The 16748-nt window shown below is 45.0% G+C and overlaps 2 pseudogenes; one reads left to right on the top strand and one right to left on the bottom strand.

Annotated features, from left to right (window-relative positions):
• Positions 1–1780: 1780 nt before the first annotated feature.
• LOC142280722 (U2 spliceosomal RNA) lies at positions 1781–1986 on the bottom strand (annotated as a pseudogene).
• Positions 1987–14268: 12282 nt separating this feature from the next.
• Positions 14269–14474, top strand: LOC142280721 (U2 spliceosomal RNA; annotated as a pseudogene).
• The last annotated feature ends 2274 nt before the right edge of the window (positions 14475–16748 follow it).

Below are 16748 nucleotides of genomic sequence, written 5' to 3'. Positions count from 1 at the left end.
AACCGGTGATGGACGGGCAGCCCGCGGACGGTCTGCATTTTACTATAGGGGAATGTGGCGCCCTGGACAAGCCAGGTCGTCACAGGTACTACACCAACACACTCTACACTCCGGCTAGGCACACCGAAGCTAAACACAAATCCTAGTTGCCTTCCTCCAGGGGCTGATGTCCACACCAGGGGGTGGGCCAGGCGGTTGATCCCACCCACCGAGGAGTTCACAGTCCTGGAGGTGGGAAAAGGAGTCAGATTAGAGATCAGTTTTGGAGTTAGAGAAGTGAAGAGGAGAGGAGACTGACCGTGTCCGGGTGTGTGGCCCGGGCACTCAGCAAGGTTGGCAGACGGTGGTGACCTTCTGCAGGAGAGGCTGATTGGAGTGAACCGTACGGACCGGGGATGGGCGGTGGCCCGCCGGTACCAGATCGGGGAGTGAAGAGAAGCCAGCACCATCCGGCAGGGCCTACGGACCCCGACCAGGCTAGGAGTCGCCGTAAAACCGGTCAAATCCGTTAGCGACAGGAACCTCCAGGGTTTCCCAGCAGTCAAGACCCGATTGAAGGCAACAGCTCACACCGTAGAGGGAAGCACAGTCACCGCCAAGGCTACAGTTCCCAGGGCCAGAGCCTGCGGGCAAAAGGGGCTCCCTCAGCATCCATCCAAGCTGGGGAGCGGGTTACCGGTGGGAAGCCCGCTAGATTTTGGGGGAATAAAAGGGGTCCAACACCACATCCCCACAGGTGCACACCCACCCATCAAAGAGAGCTATAAGCCAATACCACCTTCACATTGCCAGTGTACCAAGGACATGTTGAGCAACATAAAGGCGGCTGGGGTTATCCGTGACAGTTGTAGCCTTTGGGCAGCTCTGTTGATCCTGTTAAAAAAGAAGGACGGCACCACTCCCCGTATTGAGGAATCGCTAGCTGCATTGAGAACTGCAAATTATTTTTCTACCCTTGATCTCACTAGTCACTATTGGCAAGTGTCCGTTGCTGAGGCAGACCGGGAGAAGACCGCCTTCGCCACCCCTATGGGTCTCTGCGAGTTCAAAAGCATGCCCTTCGAGCTGTGCAATGCGCCAGGAACCTTCCAGAGGCTGATGGAATGCTGCTTGGGACAAGATTTTAGGGTGTATAAAAAGGGAGATTAGATCCCGTGATCCCAACGTATTGTTACACCTCTATAAATCACTTGTAAGGCTACATCTGGAATATGGGAACCAGTTTTGGGCTCCACATTTTAATAAGGACATTCAGAAGTTAGAGTCAGTTCAAAGGTGGGCAACTAGACTACTACAAGGAATGGAAGGCCTCCCATATGATGACAAGTTGAAAAAGTTATTAAGTGATTATTGGCTGCAATGGGGCTTTCTGGCTGGTGCCAGCCTCTCTTCTTAGCACACAGGAACCACAATCCCTACACCATGCTTCAATGGATTCTCTCATCCCAGCCCAGTAAAACTACATATTTTACACAGTCATAAGCAGCCAAAAGGGATCTATTCTATTCAATTGCAAATGATCTAGATAAGACTGAGAATAAGATACTGCACGGGACATAGCAGAGTTGGTCAAGTTGAGTGGAGATGAGTTTGCTATTTGGCACAGCTTTTTGCATCAATAAAGCAAGTAAAAGGTGTGAAAGATAAAAAAAAGGGTGAAAGTGTGAAAAGTGAATTGGCCAAATTGAGGTGCATATAAAGTTTTTGCTTTCTTTCAATTCACTAATGGGGCTCATTTGAATCAGGTGAATTGAGTTCTGCTTTTGGAAACTGGGTTAAGAAGGGGTGCACCGGTCCTGGAGGTACTGCAATACCAGGTCAATGCGTGCAGTGGACAGAGCAAGATTTTTTCCATCTCCTTGTTCTAAAAATCCATTTAATATATGGTCCCCAGAGAGGGGACGTATCAGATATTAAACTGATAAGAACAGATTTAATTTTTTTTTTTTCTGTTTATCAGTAGGACTTCAAAATAACAAAGGTGATCGCCTCCCGTTGCCTGGGAACCGTCCAGGCACAAGAGGGCTATGTGTCACCAGAAGGCGCACACACTTCCTCAAGGCCGGCAGACGTGCAATCCCAGGCACCTTCCAGTACCGACCAAGGTAGCGTCCTCCGAAACTACACTTGATCTTAGCCAAAAGGCCGAGAAGCTATAACCCGAATTGGTTACGGCCTTGAGTGGCACCCTGGCCTATACCGGACACATCTTAGGGAGAGGGAGACAAACCCACGCCTACAGAAGACATTTTGTCACCCAAGCCAACCCTTGAAAAGGCTGTTTTGCAGAGCAAAAACAAGAAGAATGGTGCTTTTTGCAGCCGCCGCCCACTGCAATGAATCTGAATAACTCCTCCTTTTGGACACAAGCACCTCCCCTCCCCCTTGCAGTCTTTCCAATTCATGATACAAAAAGACGGACGGACAGGACAGGACAGGACAGGCTGCCTGACTTTCCGTCACTGCCACCCTTTGCCATCCTTGCCCGTAGAAAGCCCTTTCATCATCCCCAAACCCTAATCTTTTCCCTTCCCTTCCCAGATGCGTCTCACTCCCTTTCATTAGGAAGTGAGCGCAGCCTTTTCTCCGTTCTGCACATGCGCGACGTTAAACACAAATGCGCAGGCGTGCGTTCCATTACCCTCACTGCATTCCACTCCCATACAGGAAGTGGGCGCAGCTATTACTACGGTCGCACATAAAAGAACCCACGGCCACCACTGCACATAGCTGACTCCACCACAGGACACCCACTTCTACACCAACGCAGGTAAGACAGGATCGGCACCTCTATGCTCCCGTTACAATCAGGCTCAGTCACCATGTGATAACGCTCTCAACTCTTTAGTTGCAGGCTCCCCTTGCTTCACCTCCACTGGCTGTGCTGCCATTTCCTCTCCCACCTGGAAGGTATACTTTATTCCACTATTTTCCTGTTTCTCTCTTCCCCCTTTTCCCATAACCTACTTTTATCTGCATTTGTGGGGTATCTATATGCTATTTACATCATAGTTTTATTCATTAATATGGAAGGGAAGAGTGCCCATGAGAGTGTTGAACTGCGGAGAGCAAGAGATTAAGCTGCTCCGATTTGCCACCATTGATAAGCTGTTCTCAGTAGATACACATGCTATCCAAACAGCAGCATCCACCATTGCTTCAGCCCACCCATTCAGTGACAGCTCACCAAGTCAGCCAGAGGAGTGGTGTAAGGAATTACACGTAGGCACTGACTCCACACCTTCACATCACAAGAAGGGGGTCTACAGGCTAGTGCAAGAATACGAGCAAGTCTTCAGCAAACATCCGCTAGACTTTTGAAGAATAAAAGGGGTCAAACACTACATCCCCACAAGTGCACACCCACCCATCAAAGAGAGATATAAGCCAAAACTACCTGCACATTACCAGTGTACCAAGGACATGTTGAGCAACATGAAGGAGGCTGGGGTTATCCGTGACAGTTGTAGCCTCTGGGCAGCTCCGTTGGTCCTGTTAAAGAAGAAGGACAGCACCACTCCCCTGTATTGAGGAATAGCTAGCTGCATTGAGAACTGCAAATTATTTTTCTACCCTTGATCTCACTAGTCGCTATTGGCAAGTGTCCGTTGCTGAGGCAGACCGGGAGAAGACCGCCTTTGCCACCCCGATGGGTCTCTGCGAGTTCAAAAGCATGCCCTTCGAGCTGTGCAATTTGCCAGGAACCTTCCAGAGGCTGATGGAATGCTGCTTGGGACACCGAAACTTTGAAACGGTACTGCTATACCTTTATGATGTTATTGTTTATTCTAAAGCAAACAAGATTTTAGGGTGTATAAAAAGGGAGATTAGATCCGGTGAGCCCAACGTATTGTTACCCCTCTATAAATCACTTGTAAGGCCACATCTGGAATATGGGGTAAAGTCCTGAGCAGGTTGATAACCATTGGTTTGAGCATGGTAGGGTGTAGTGCGCATCTTCCTGCATCGGTAAAAGCTGCAGAAGTCCTTGAAGATTTCCGCTTCAAAGGCTGTGCCTTGATCTGTGAGGACTCTCTCTGAGTAGCCATGAGGTCTGCATAAGTGTGCTTGGAAGACCTTCGCTGCAGTATGGGCCATTAGATCTTTGACTTGTACCACAACCATAAATCTCGAGTAGTTGTCTACCATCGTAAGTGCATACGTGAGCTCGCCTCGATATTCTGCAACAAAACTCCCTTTTTCGATTTCAGTTTCAGCAAACACTCCTCTTCCTGTAGAAAATATTTATCATTACCTAAGACAGTCATTCTAATGCATGACAATATTAAGGCAATTTAGTTAAAACTTGTTTTAACTCACCTTTAAGGGGATTGATGTATTTCATGGTCAATCCAGGTTTGTCAGTGATGGCACTGACATAATGTATGGCGTCTTTTTCGGGCGTTATCCTTTGCCTTTTCATTGTGAAAATCCAGTTGCCTATATCAAAGCAAATTCTACTACTTGTAAAGTATGCAGAAAATGAAATGTAGAACATATAACATCAACTGCTTAGGAACGCATCATAGGTTAGTACTTAAAAGGATATTGTCATGTTCTAGTCATAATGCAAGCTGGACATTTTTCATGTTACCCTGTAATCGCCGGCCTGTTCTAATGCTCACAAGCCAAGATATAGGCTCAGCTGCTAAGGCTTCCCTCTGCCTTCTGAATGAAACTTGAATATGTCTGGGTCACTGTGTATATAGCAGGTGCTCAGAAAAAATAAGAGTCAATTCAATAGAAATAGCTCTGGCACACTATAGTGATCAATAACGTAAGAAAAGAACTCTTGGAATGCTGAAAATTCTTTATTTGTGCAAAAGGATAATTCATCCAACGTTTCGACCTTGTTTTTAGGTCTTTATCAAGGATAAAGTTATCTAAGATCATAAAGGGTTACAAAACCATATAAACACGTAATTAGTACATAGTACAACATAACAGTACAATATATTGCTACTTGAGAGTACAATGGGTCAAATGACCATGATGCACATACAAAAAATTTTTCCAAAGCCATAGTGAAAACATTTGTACTGAGGAAAGAAAATTTCCACATGACCTATCTGGAGAAACATTCTGGATCAAACAACCAAAAATAGTCAAGCAGGTAAATACACACCTATATGGATAACAGGATGATATGTGTTCAATTGTATAGCGTCATTGCCATTAAGGTACAAATGGAAAACTTGCAATCCTATATAGTGAAGGAAATGAACACATATCATATCAAAGAACACAGGAACATGGGTGTGAGAAAAACCTCAATGTTTATACTTTGTTCTTTATAATGGTGTGAACATGTATATGTCTCAGTACCTTATGCACTTGAGAATTCTAGTGAGTAGATCATGAAAGCCTATTTCAGAACTGGAATCGGTAAATAATTGTAGGTGGAATCTAAATGAAAAGATGGTACAAGTGTTATCATGACACGTGGGCTATAACACAATGGACCGTGTGACAAAGAAGAAAGGAGAGAAAGAAGAGGAAGAAAATGCAACTACCTGTAACATTACATGATAGTCACTGGTAAGTATCACTTGACAATTCAAGTGAAAAAGGATTCCTTTATTAAAGGGTTCTCAGTCGCCTCAGGATCATGAAATACTAGGGTAAATGATATGAGAATGGGTAAGAAGCACCACTAAAGGAAATATGAGATGCAGGACATATATCTATAAACCCCTGAACTGCATGATAGAAATAAAAAGAAGAAAAAAGAAAAAAAAGAAGAAAGAAGAAGAACACATAGAATGCGGAAAGAGAATGGGTACAACTACCTGAGTTACTGCAGGGAGGCCCCTGGTTGGTATTGTGAGGGTTAGTGGAATTCCTTCACTGAAGGGTTCTCAGTTGCCTCAGGTTCGTGAAAAATGCTATAGACAAATAATGCCCGGAGAAAAGGGGTTCATATACAGCGAATAATGGTAATACAAGGTACATGTGTCACATGTAATAGTATATATATATATATTGTACTAAGCTCTACACCAGAAATAGAAAGTAGTCCCTCTGCCTTCTGTCTAGGTGCCCTGAGTTATGTCCTGTAAACTGTCACAGGGACCCAGACACACATGTGTAGTAGGGGAATATCCCTGCTGAGATGCCAGTGCTAGAGCACTCGTTTGCTGTGGAGTTGAACGCTATGTGAGCAGTTCTTACCTTCAATGAGCAGAAGTCTCTTTTTTCAGATTTCAATATCTCTGTGGGTATCTGGCAGAAATATGGAATACTCTTTACTGCTAACACCCTGTACACCACTCCCACTAAAGGGGGCTTTACACGCTGCGACATCGCTAATGCGGAGTCGTTGGGGTCACGGAATTTGTGACGCACATCCGGCCGCATTAGCGATGTTGCTGCGTGTGACACCGATGAGCGATTTTGCATCGCTGCAAAAACGTGCAAAATCGCTCATCGGTGACATGGGTCTCCATTCTCGATTATCGTTACTGCAGCAGTAACGATGTAGTTCGTCGCTCCTGCGGCAGCACACATCGCTCCGTGTGACACCGCAGAAACGAGGAACCTCTCCTTACCTGCCTCCCAGCCGCTATGAGGAAGGAAGGAGGTGGGCGGGATGTTCCGGCCACTCATCTCCGCCCCTCCGCTGCTATTGGGCGGTCGCTCAGTGACGTCGCTGTGACGCCGCACGGACCGCCCCCTTAGAAAGGAGGCGGTTCGCCGGTCACAGCGACGTCGCCGGGCAGGTAAGTATGTGTGACGGGTCTGGTCGGTGTTGTGCAGCATGGGCAGCGATTTGCCCGTGTCGCGCAACAGATGGGGGCGGGTATCCACACTAGCGATATCGGGACCGATATCGCAGTGTGTAAAGTAGCCTTTAATAAACTGTGTAAAGGATTTTAAGTAAAAATCCACAATAAACCAGCGCTAGATGGGTTTTTATAATTTTATTAATAGACCACAAATAAAAAATTTTTTGCTATCCTTGTTTCAAGACAGAGTATTTGATAATATACAATACACTGATTATTACTAAAACCAAGGACCACATAAAACAAGGACCACATAAAATAAAAAATGAAAGTAATGAGAATAAAATTCTTTTGTATAACCAATTAACTTCGAGGTGATACAATATTCACATTGATTTAGTTTTACCAGTCTAATGTAATGCCCCGGCCGGTGGCATATATTTTGTTTGGTTAATAATTTAGATTTATACAATGAAAGATGTACTATACCACCCCTGGCTAACTTACAAGTTTTAAGTTGTACAATATAAGTTTGCGACGTTATATTCGCCCCCAGGGCCTGGGGGAATAAACCTCACAACAACTTGACCGCAAAAAACACCCCGGATTTCTCCGTTGATTAGGCTGGAACCGCTATGTACAGGATTGACCTGTTAGACTTCCAGAGCGGACGTTTTGAGGCCAGTGGCCGCGACTAGTGCTGGCTCTGGGGGAGATGTATGGTTACCGACATCCCTCTTTACAGAGCCTTTATAACACTTCACAAGGCCACAAACCAGCCGGTCCCGTATTCTCCCAAATGTACTTTCGAAATCAAGCAGTACGAAGCCACTGAAAGCACCAAGATGTTGGCTGCGGACAACAATAAGATCAGCGGTAACTACTCAGCCTCTCCAGCGGGCAGTCCAGACAGTATCCAGTGTCAGCTGACTGATTCCACACAGGAGGAAGTTGCTTGGCAGGTTAGCACCACACAAGGCTCCGATTCGCTTCCAAGCGAGCAATGCAGAACCGCTGGAGGTACCAATGTATCCTAGTTGCAGACAAAGGAAATGTCAGCGGTAACCTCTCAACCTCTCCAGCAGGCAATCCGTACCGTGTCCAGTGGAAGCCGGTTGATTCCACACGAGGGAGAGATTACTTGGCAGGTTATCACCGCACAGGTGAGGTAGGCAAAAACAGAGTCCTGATCCGACGCGCGTTTCGGGGGCGTGTAACGGCCCCCTTCCTCAAGGATAACTCAGCTGTTGCCTAGAGCACTATTTATGCATATATTTAATTGGTTATAATTTGCATAAAATTAAACAATGTTTAAATTCAACCAACATTCAATGACCACTACATATATCAATTTGTGAAAGACCGTTCATAATAGCCATATAATATAATTATGTGCAAAGGTTTTTCTAAAGGTTTTTCTAAAAAGACCTATATATAGCCTTGCTTGTATCATCATATACTGGGAAGACAATGTGTATATATGCATATGCTTTTTTTCAACAATAAATTTAACAAAAGGACATCATAAAGGTGTAATATAAATTTGCTATAATATGAAAAGCCCCTTATATCTACATCAACCTTGGGCAAGTGAAGCACCAATTTTAATATATATTATGCATATATACACATATATCTCCATGACAATCGCTTTTTTTTTTTTTTTTTCCTTCTCTCCGTATTATTATCAGTACCTATTACTCCTCTACCTATAAAAATATAAATTAATTAAAAGCAAACAGTTCTATATTATTATTGAGTCCATATGGTTTCAAGGTGTTCAATTCAAAAATCCATTGGCTTTCTGCTCGTGACATTTTTTTAATGAAATCGCCACCTCTCCAATCCTTAGTTATTTTTTGTACGCCCCATACTTGGGATCCTTTGAAGGACCCTCCATGTTTTAACACATAATGTCTGGATAGGGGGTGCTTAGTACATTTATTTTTAACACTTCTAATGTGCTCACCCACCCTTTTCCATAGGGGTCTAATAGTTCTCTCAATGTATTTTTTCTGACAGGGACATTGAATGCAATATACTACTCCCTTTGATTGACATGTAATAAATTCTCTAATCATGACTTCTGACTGCCCCTGTAAGAAGGATTTCCGTGAAATATTTTTTGTATTCTTACATACTATACAGCTTTTGCATGGAAAAAAACCTTTCAGGCCAAATAATCCTCCCTTATTAGGTGCTGTAAGATTACGTATGGTGGGTGCCACTAAATTGCCAATATTGTTTGCCTTCCTATATATGAATATAACGTCGCAAACTTATATTGTACAACTTAAAACTTGTAAGTTAGCCAGGGGTGGTATAGTACATCTTTCATTGTATAAGTCTAAATTATTAACCAAACAAAATATATGCCACCGGCCGGGGCATTACATTAGACTGGTAAAACTAAATCAATGTGAATATTGTATCACCTCGAAGTTAATTGGTTATACAAAAGAATTTTATTCTCATTACTTTCATTTTTTATTTTATGTGGTCCTTGTTTTATGTGGTCCTTGGTTTTAGTAATAATCAGTGTATTGTATATTATCAAATACTCTGTCTTGAAACAAGGATAGCAAAAAATTTTTTATTTGTGGTCTATTAATAAAATTATAAAAACCCATCTAGCGCTGGTTTATTGTGGATTTTTACTTAAAATCCTTTACACAGTTTATTAAAGGCTACTTTACACACTGCGATATCGGTCCCGATATCGCTAGTGTGGATACCCGCCCCCATCTGTTGCGCGACACGGGCAAATCGCTGCCCATGCTGCACAACACCGACCAGACCCGTCACACATACTTACCTGCCCAGCAACGTCGCTGTGACCGGCGAACCGCCTCCTTTCTAAGGGGGCGGTCCGTGCGGCGTCACAGCGACGTCACTGAGCGACCGCCCAATAGCAGCGGAGGGGCGGAGATGAGTGGCCGGAACATCCCGCCCACCTCCTTCCTTCCTCATAGCGGCTGGGAGGCAGGTAAGGAGAGGTTCCTCGTTTCTGCGGTGTCACACGGAGCGATGTGTGCTGCCGCAGGAGCGACGAACTACATCGTTACTGCTGCAGTAACGATAATCGAGAATGGAGACCCATGTCACCGATGAGCGATTTTGCACGTTTTTGCAGCGATGCAAAATCGCTCATCGGTGTCACACGCAGCAACATCGCTAATGCGGCCGGATGTGCGTCACAAATTCCGTGACCCCAACGACTCCGCATTAGCGATGTCGCAGCGTGTAAAGCCCCCTTTAGTGGGAGTGGTGTACAGGGTCTTAGCAGTAAAGAGTATTCCATATTTCTGCCAGATACCCACAGAGATATTGAAATCTGAAAAAAGAGACTTCTGCTCATTGAAGGTAAGAACTGCTCACATAGCGTTCAACTCCACAGCAAACGAGTGCTCTAGCACTGGCATCTCAGCAGGGATATTCCCCTACTACACATGTGTGTCTGGGTCCCTGTGACAGTTTACAGGACATAACTCAGGGCACCTAGACAGAAGGCAGAGGGACTACTTTCTATTTCTGGTGTAGAGCTTAGTACAATATATATATATATACTATTACATGTGACACATGTACCTTGTATTACCATTATTCGCTGTATATGAACCCCTTTTCTCCGGGCATTATTTGTCTATAGCATTTTTCACGAACCTGAGGCAACTGAGAACCCTTCAGTGAAGGAATTCCACTAACCCTCACAATACCAACCAGGGGCCTCCCTGCAGTAACTCAGGTAGTTGTACCCATTCTCTTTCCGCATTCTATGTGTTCTTCTTCTTTCTTCTTTTTTTTCTTTTTTTCTTCTTTTTATTTCTATCATGTAGTTCAGGGGTTTATAGATATATGTCCTGCATCTCATATTTCCTTTAGTGGTGCTTCTTACCCATTCTCATATCATTTACCCTAGTATTTCATGATCCTGAGGCGACTGAGAACCCTTTAATAAAGGAATCCTTTTTCATTTGAATTGTCAAGTGATACTTACCAGTGACTATCACGTAATGTTACAGGTAGTTGCATTTTCTTCCTCTTCTTTCTCTCCTTTCTTCTTTGTCACACGGTCCATTGTGTTATAGCCCACGTGTCATGATAACACTTGTACCATCTTTTCATTTAGATTCCACCTACAATTATTTACCGATTCCAGTTCTGAAATAGGCTTTCATGATCTACTCACTAGAATTCTCACGTGCATAAGGTACTGAGACATATACATGTTCACACCATTATAAAGAACAAAGTATAAACATTGAGGTTTTTCTCACACCCATGTTCCTGTGTTCTTTGATATGATATGTGTTCATTTCCTTCACTATATAGGATTGCAAGTTTTCCATTTGTACCTTAATGGCAATGACGCTATACAATTGAACACATATCATCCTGTTATCCATATAGGTGTGTATTTACCTGCTTGACTATTTTTGGTTGTTTGATCCAGAATGTTTCTCCAGATAGGTCATGTGGAAATTTTCTTTCCTCAGTACAAATGTTTTCACTATGGCTTTGGAAAAATTTTTTGTATGTGCATCATGGTCATTTGACCCATTGTACTCTCAAGTAGCAATATATTGTACTGTTATGTTGTACTATGTACTAATTACGTGTTTATATGGTTTTGTAACCCTTTATGATCTTAGATAACTTTATCCTTGATAAAGACCTAAAAACAAGGTCGAAACGTTGGATGAATTATCCTTTTGCACAAATAAAGAATTTTCAGCATTCCAAGAGTTCTTTTCTTACGTTATTGATCACTATAGTGTGCCAGAGCTATTTCTATTGAATTGACTCTTATTTTTTCTGAGCACCTGCTATATACACAGTGACCCAGACATATTCAAGTTTCATTCAGAAGGCAGAGGGAAGCCTTAGCAGCTGAGCCTATATCTTGGCTTGTGAGCATTAGAACAGGCCGGCGATTACAGGGTAACATGAAAAATGTCCAGCTTGCATTATGACTAGAACATGACAATATCCTTTTAAGTACTAACCTATGATGCGTTCCTAAGCAGTTGATGTTATATGTTCTACATTTCATTTTCTGCATACTTTACAAGTAGTAGAATTTGCTTTGATATAGGCAACTGGATTTTCACAATGAAAAGGCAAAGGATAACGCCCGAAAAAGACGCCATACATTATGTCAGTGCCATCACTGACAAACCTGGATTGACCATGAAATACATCAATCCCCTTAAAGGTGAGTTAAAACAAGTTTTAACTAAATTGCCTTAATATTGTCATGCATTAGAATGACTGTCTTAGGTAATGATAAATATTTTCTACAGGAAGAGGAGTGTTTGCTGAAACTGAAATCGAAAAAGGGAGTTTTGTTGCAGAATATCGAGGCGAGCTCACGTATGCACTTACGATGGTAGACAACTACTCGAGATTTATGGTTGTGGTACAAGTCAAAGATCTAATGGCCCATACTGCAGCGAAGGTCTTCCAAGCACACTTATGCAGACCTCATGGCTACTCAGAGAGAGTCCTCACAGATCAAGGCACAGCCTTTGAAGCGGAAATCTTCAAGGACTTCTGCAGCTTTTACCGATGCAGGAAGATGCGCACTACACCCTACCATGCTCAAACCAATGGTTATCAACCTGCTCAGGACTTTACCCCATATTCCAGATGTGGCCTTACAAGTGATTTATAGAGGGGTAACAATACGTTGGGATCACCGGATCTAATCTCCCTTTTTATACACCCTAAAATCTTGTTTGCTTTAGAATAAACAATAACATCATAAAGGTATAGCAGTACCGTTTCAAAGTTTCGGTGTCCCAAGCAGCATTCCATCAGCCTCTGGAAGGTTCCTGGCAAATTGCACAGCTCGAAGGGCATGCTTTTGAACTCGCAGAGACCCATCGGGGTGGCAAAGGCGGTCTTCTCCCGGTCTGCCTCAGCAACGGACACTTGCCAATAGCGACTAGTGAGATCAAGGGTAGAAAAATAATTTGCAGTTCTCAATGCAGCTAGCTATTCCTCAATACAGGGGAGTGGTGCTGTCCTTCTTCTTTAACAGGACCAACGGAGCTGCCCAGAGGCTACAACTGTCACGGATAACCCCAGCCTCCTTCATGTTGCTCAACATGTCCTTGGTACACTGGTAATGTGCAGGTAGTTTTGGCTTATATCTCTCTTTGATGGGTGGGTGTGCACTTGTGGGGATGTAGTGTTTGACCCCTTTTATTCTTCAAAAGTCTAGCGGATGTTTGCTGAAGACTTGCTCGTATTCTTGCACTAGCCTGTAGACCCCCTTCTTGTGATGTGAAGGTGTGGAGTCAGTGCCTACGTGTAATTCCTTACACCACTCCTCTGGCTGACTTGGTGAGCTGTCACTGAATGGGTGGGCTGAAGCAATGGTGGATGCTGCTGTTTGGATAGCATGTGTATCTACTGAGAACAGCTTATCAATGGTGGCAAATCGGAGCAGCTTAATCTCTTGCTCTCCGCAGTTCAACACTCTCATGGGCACTCTTCCCTTCCATATTAATGAATAAAACTATGATGTAAATAGCATATAGATACCCCACAAATGCAGATAAAAGTAGGTTATGGGAAAAGGGGGAAGAGAGAAACAGGAAAATAGTGGAATAAAGTATACCTTCCAGGTGGGAGAGGAAATGGCAGCACAGCCAGTGGAGGTGAAGCAAGGGGAGCCTGCAACTAAAGAGTTGAGAGCGTTATCACATGGTGACTGAGCCTGATTGTAACGGGAGCATAGAGGTGCCGATCCTGTCTTACCTGCGTTGGTGTAGAAGTGGGTGTCCTGTGGTGGAGTCAGCTATGTGCAGTGGTGGCCGTGGGTTCTTTTATGTGCGACCGTAGTAATAACTGCGCCCACTTCCTGTATGGGAGTGGAATGCAGTGAGGGTAATGGAACGCACGCCTGCGCATTTGTGTTTAACGTCGCGCATGTGCAGAACGGAGAAAAGGCTGCGCTCACTTCCTAATGAAAGGGAGTGAGACGCATCTGGGAAGGGAAGGGAAAAGATTAGGGTTTGGGGATGATGAAAGGGCTTTCTACGGGCAAGGATGGCAAAGGGTGGCAGTGACGGAAAGTCAGGCAGCCTGTCCTGTCCTGTCCTGTCCGTCCGTCTTTTTGTATCATGAATTGGAAAGACTGCAAGGGGGAGGGGAGGTGCTTGTGTCCAAAAGGAGGAGTTATTCAGATTCATTGCAGTGGGCGGCGGCTGCAAAAAGCACCATTCTTCTTGTTTTTGCTCTGCAAAACAGCCTTTTCAAGGGTTGGCTTGGGTGACAAAATGTCTTCTGTAGGCGTGGGTTTGTCTCCCTCTCCCTAAGATGTGTCCGGTATAGGCCAGGGTGCCACTCAAGGCCGTAACCAATTCGGGTTATAGCTTCTCGGCCTTTTGGCTAAGATCAAGTGTAGTTTCGGAGGACGCTACCTTGGTCGGTACTGGAAGGTGCCTCAAGGTCTGCCGGCCTTGAGGAAGTGTGTGCGCCTTCTGGTGACACATAGCCCTCTTGTGCCTGGACGGTTCCCAGGCAACGGGAGGCGATCACCTTTGTTATTTTGAAGTCCTACTGATAAACAGAAAAAAAAAAAATTAAATCTGTTCTTATCAGTTTAATATCTGATACGTCCCCTCTCTGGGGACCATATATTAAATGGATTTTTAGAACAAGGAGATGGAAAAAATCTTGCTCTGTCCACTGCACGCATTGACCTGGTATTGCAGTACCTCCAGGACCGGTGCACCCCTTCTTAACCCAGTTTCCAAAAGCAGAACTCAATTCACCTGATTCAAATGAGCCCCATTAGTGAATTGAAAGAAAGCAAAAACTTTATATGCACCTCAATTTGGCCAATTCACTTTTCACACTTTCACCCTTTTTTTTATCTTTCACACCTTTTACTTGCTTTATTGATGCAAAAAGCTGTGCCAAATAGCAAACTCATCTCCACTCAACTTGACCAACTCTGCTATGTCCCGTGCAGTATCTTATTCTCAGTCTTATCTAGATCATTTGCAATTGAATAGAATAGATCCCTTTTGGCTGCTTATGACTGTGTAAAATATGTAGTTTTACTGGGCTGGGATGAGAGAATCCATTGAAGCATGGTGTAGGGATTGTGGTTCCTGTGTGCTAAGAAGAGAGGCTGGCACCAGCCAGAAAGCCCCATTGCAGCCAATAATCACTTAATAACTTTTTCAACTTGTCATCATATGGGAGGCCTTCCATTCCTTGTAGTAGTCTAGTTGCCCACCTTTGAACTGACTCTAACTTCTGAATGTCCTTATTAAAATGTGGAGCCCAAAACTGGTTCCCATATTCCAGATGTAGCCTTACAAGTGATTTATAGAGGTGTAACAATACGTTGGGATCACGGGATCTAATCTCCCTTTTTATACACCCTAAAATCTTGTCCCAAGCAGCATTCCATCAGCCTCTGGAAGGTTCCTGGCGCATTGCACAGCTCGAAGGGCATGCTTTTGAACTCGCAGAGACCCATAGGGGTGGCGAAGGCGGTCTTCTCCCGGTCTGCCTCAGCAACGGACACTTGCCAATAGTGACTAGTGAGATCAAGGGTAGAAAAATAATTTGCAGTTCTCAATGCAGCTAGCGATTCCTCAATACGGGGAGTGGTGCCGTCCTTCTTTTTTAACAGGATCAACAGAGCTGCCCAAAGGCTACAACTGTCACGGATAACCCCAGCCGCCTTCATGTTGCTCAACATGTCCTTGGTACACTGGCAATGTGAAGGTGGTATTGGCTTATAGCTCTCTTTGATGGGTGGGTGTGCACCTGTGGGGATGTGGTGTTGGACCCCTTTTATTCCCCCAAAATCTAGCGGGCTTCCCACCGGTAACCCGCTCCCCAGCTTGGATGGATGCTGAGGGAGCCCCTTTTGCCCGCAGGCTCTGGCCCTGGGAACTGTAGCCTTGGCGGTGACTGTGCTTCCCTCTACGGTGTGAGCTGTTGCCTTCAATCGGGTCTTGACTGCTGGGAAACCCTGGAGGTTCCTGTCGCTAACGGATTTGACCGGTTTTACGGCGACTCCTAGCCCGGTTGGGGTCCGTAGGCCCTGCCGGATGGTGCTGGCTTCTCTTCACTCCCCGATCTGGTACCGGCGGGCCACCGCCCATCCCCGGTCCGTACGGTTCACTCCAATCAGCCTCTCCTGCAGAAGGTCACCACCGTCTGCCAACCTTGCTGAGTGCCCGGGCCACACACCCGGACACGGTCAGTCTCCTCTCCTCTTCACTTCTCTAACTCCAAAACTGATCTCTAATCTGACTCCTTTTCCCGCCTCCAGGACTGTGAACTCCTCGGTGGGTGGGATCAACCGCCTGGCCCACCCCCTGGTGTGGACATCAGCCCCTGGAGGAAGGCAACTAGGATTTGTGTTTAGCTTCGGTGTGCCTAGCCGGAGTGTAGAGTGTGTTGGTGTAGTACCTGTGACGACCTGGCTTGTCCAGGGCGCCACATTCCCCTATAGTAAAATGCAGACCGTCCGCGGGCTGCCCGTCCATCACCGGTTTTATTTTCACAACTGAAAAAGAATAAAACGGTAAAACATGTAAAAGCATCATAAACATTTTACAACGGTACAGCTTCCGCTCTTCTCCCACCCAAACAACCTGGCCCTGATGCTGCCCCTAAGAAGCGGGCAGCACCCCTTGACCCCAGTCCAGCACCAAGTTGCCCGAGCGGGTTCTGTCTCTTTCAGGGGGCCCACGTCCAAGGGGACCCCTGAACCCCCGGAGGATCGCCACCGGTTACGGTAGTGGCGGGCCTAGGCCATCCCTTTCCTCCAGGCCCATCCTCCCAAATCAGCCTCTCCGGAGGCGGTAACGGTGTCAAGCCAACAAACATTTTTATTTACATTGCACTAAGTTTGTGGTTGCCCTGCAAGTTCTCGGGCTTGTCCGTAAGCAGTTCCTTACGCAATGGTTGCACAGTCCCTACGGGGACAACAGTTGCCGGCAACGGCCGGTTTAATCACGGTTCAATCAGGTAAACTTCTTTGGTTGA

Source organism: Anomaloglossus baeobatrachus, unplaced genomic scaffold, assembly GCF_048569485.1.
Source record: "Anomaloglossus baeobatrachus isolate aAnoBae1 unplaced genomic scaffold, aAnoBae1.hap1 Scaffold_4620, whole genome shotgun sequence".
NCBI lineage: Eukaryota > Metazoa > Chordata > Amphibia > Anura > Aromobatidae > Anomaloglossus > Anomaloglossus baeobatrachus.
The sequence above is the reverse complement of the archived record's forward strand: the minus strand, read 5'-3'. Positions and strand labels throughout refer to the sequence as shown.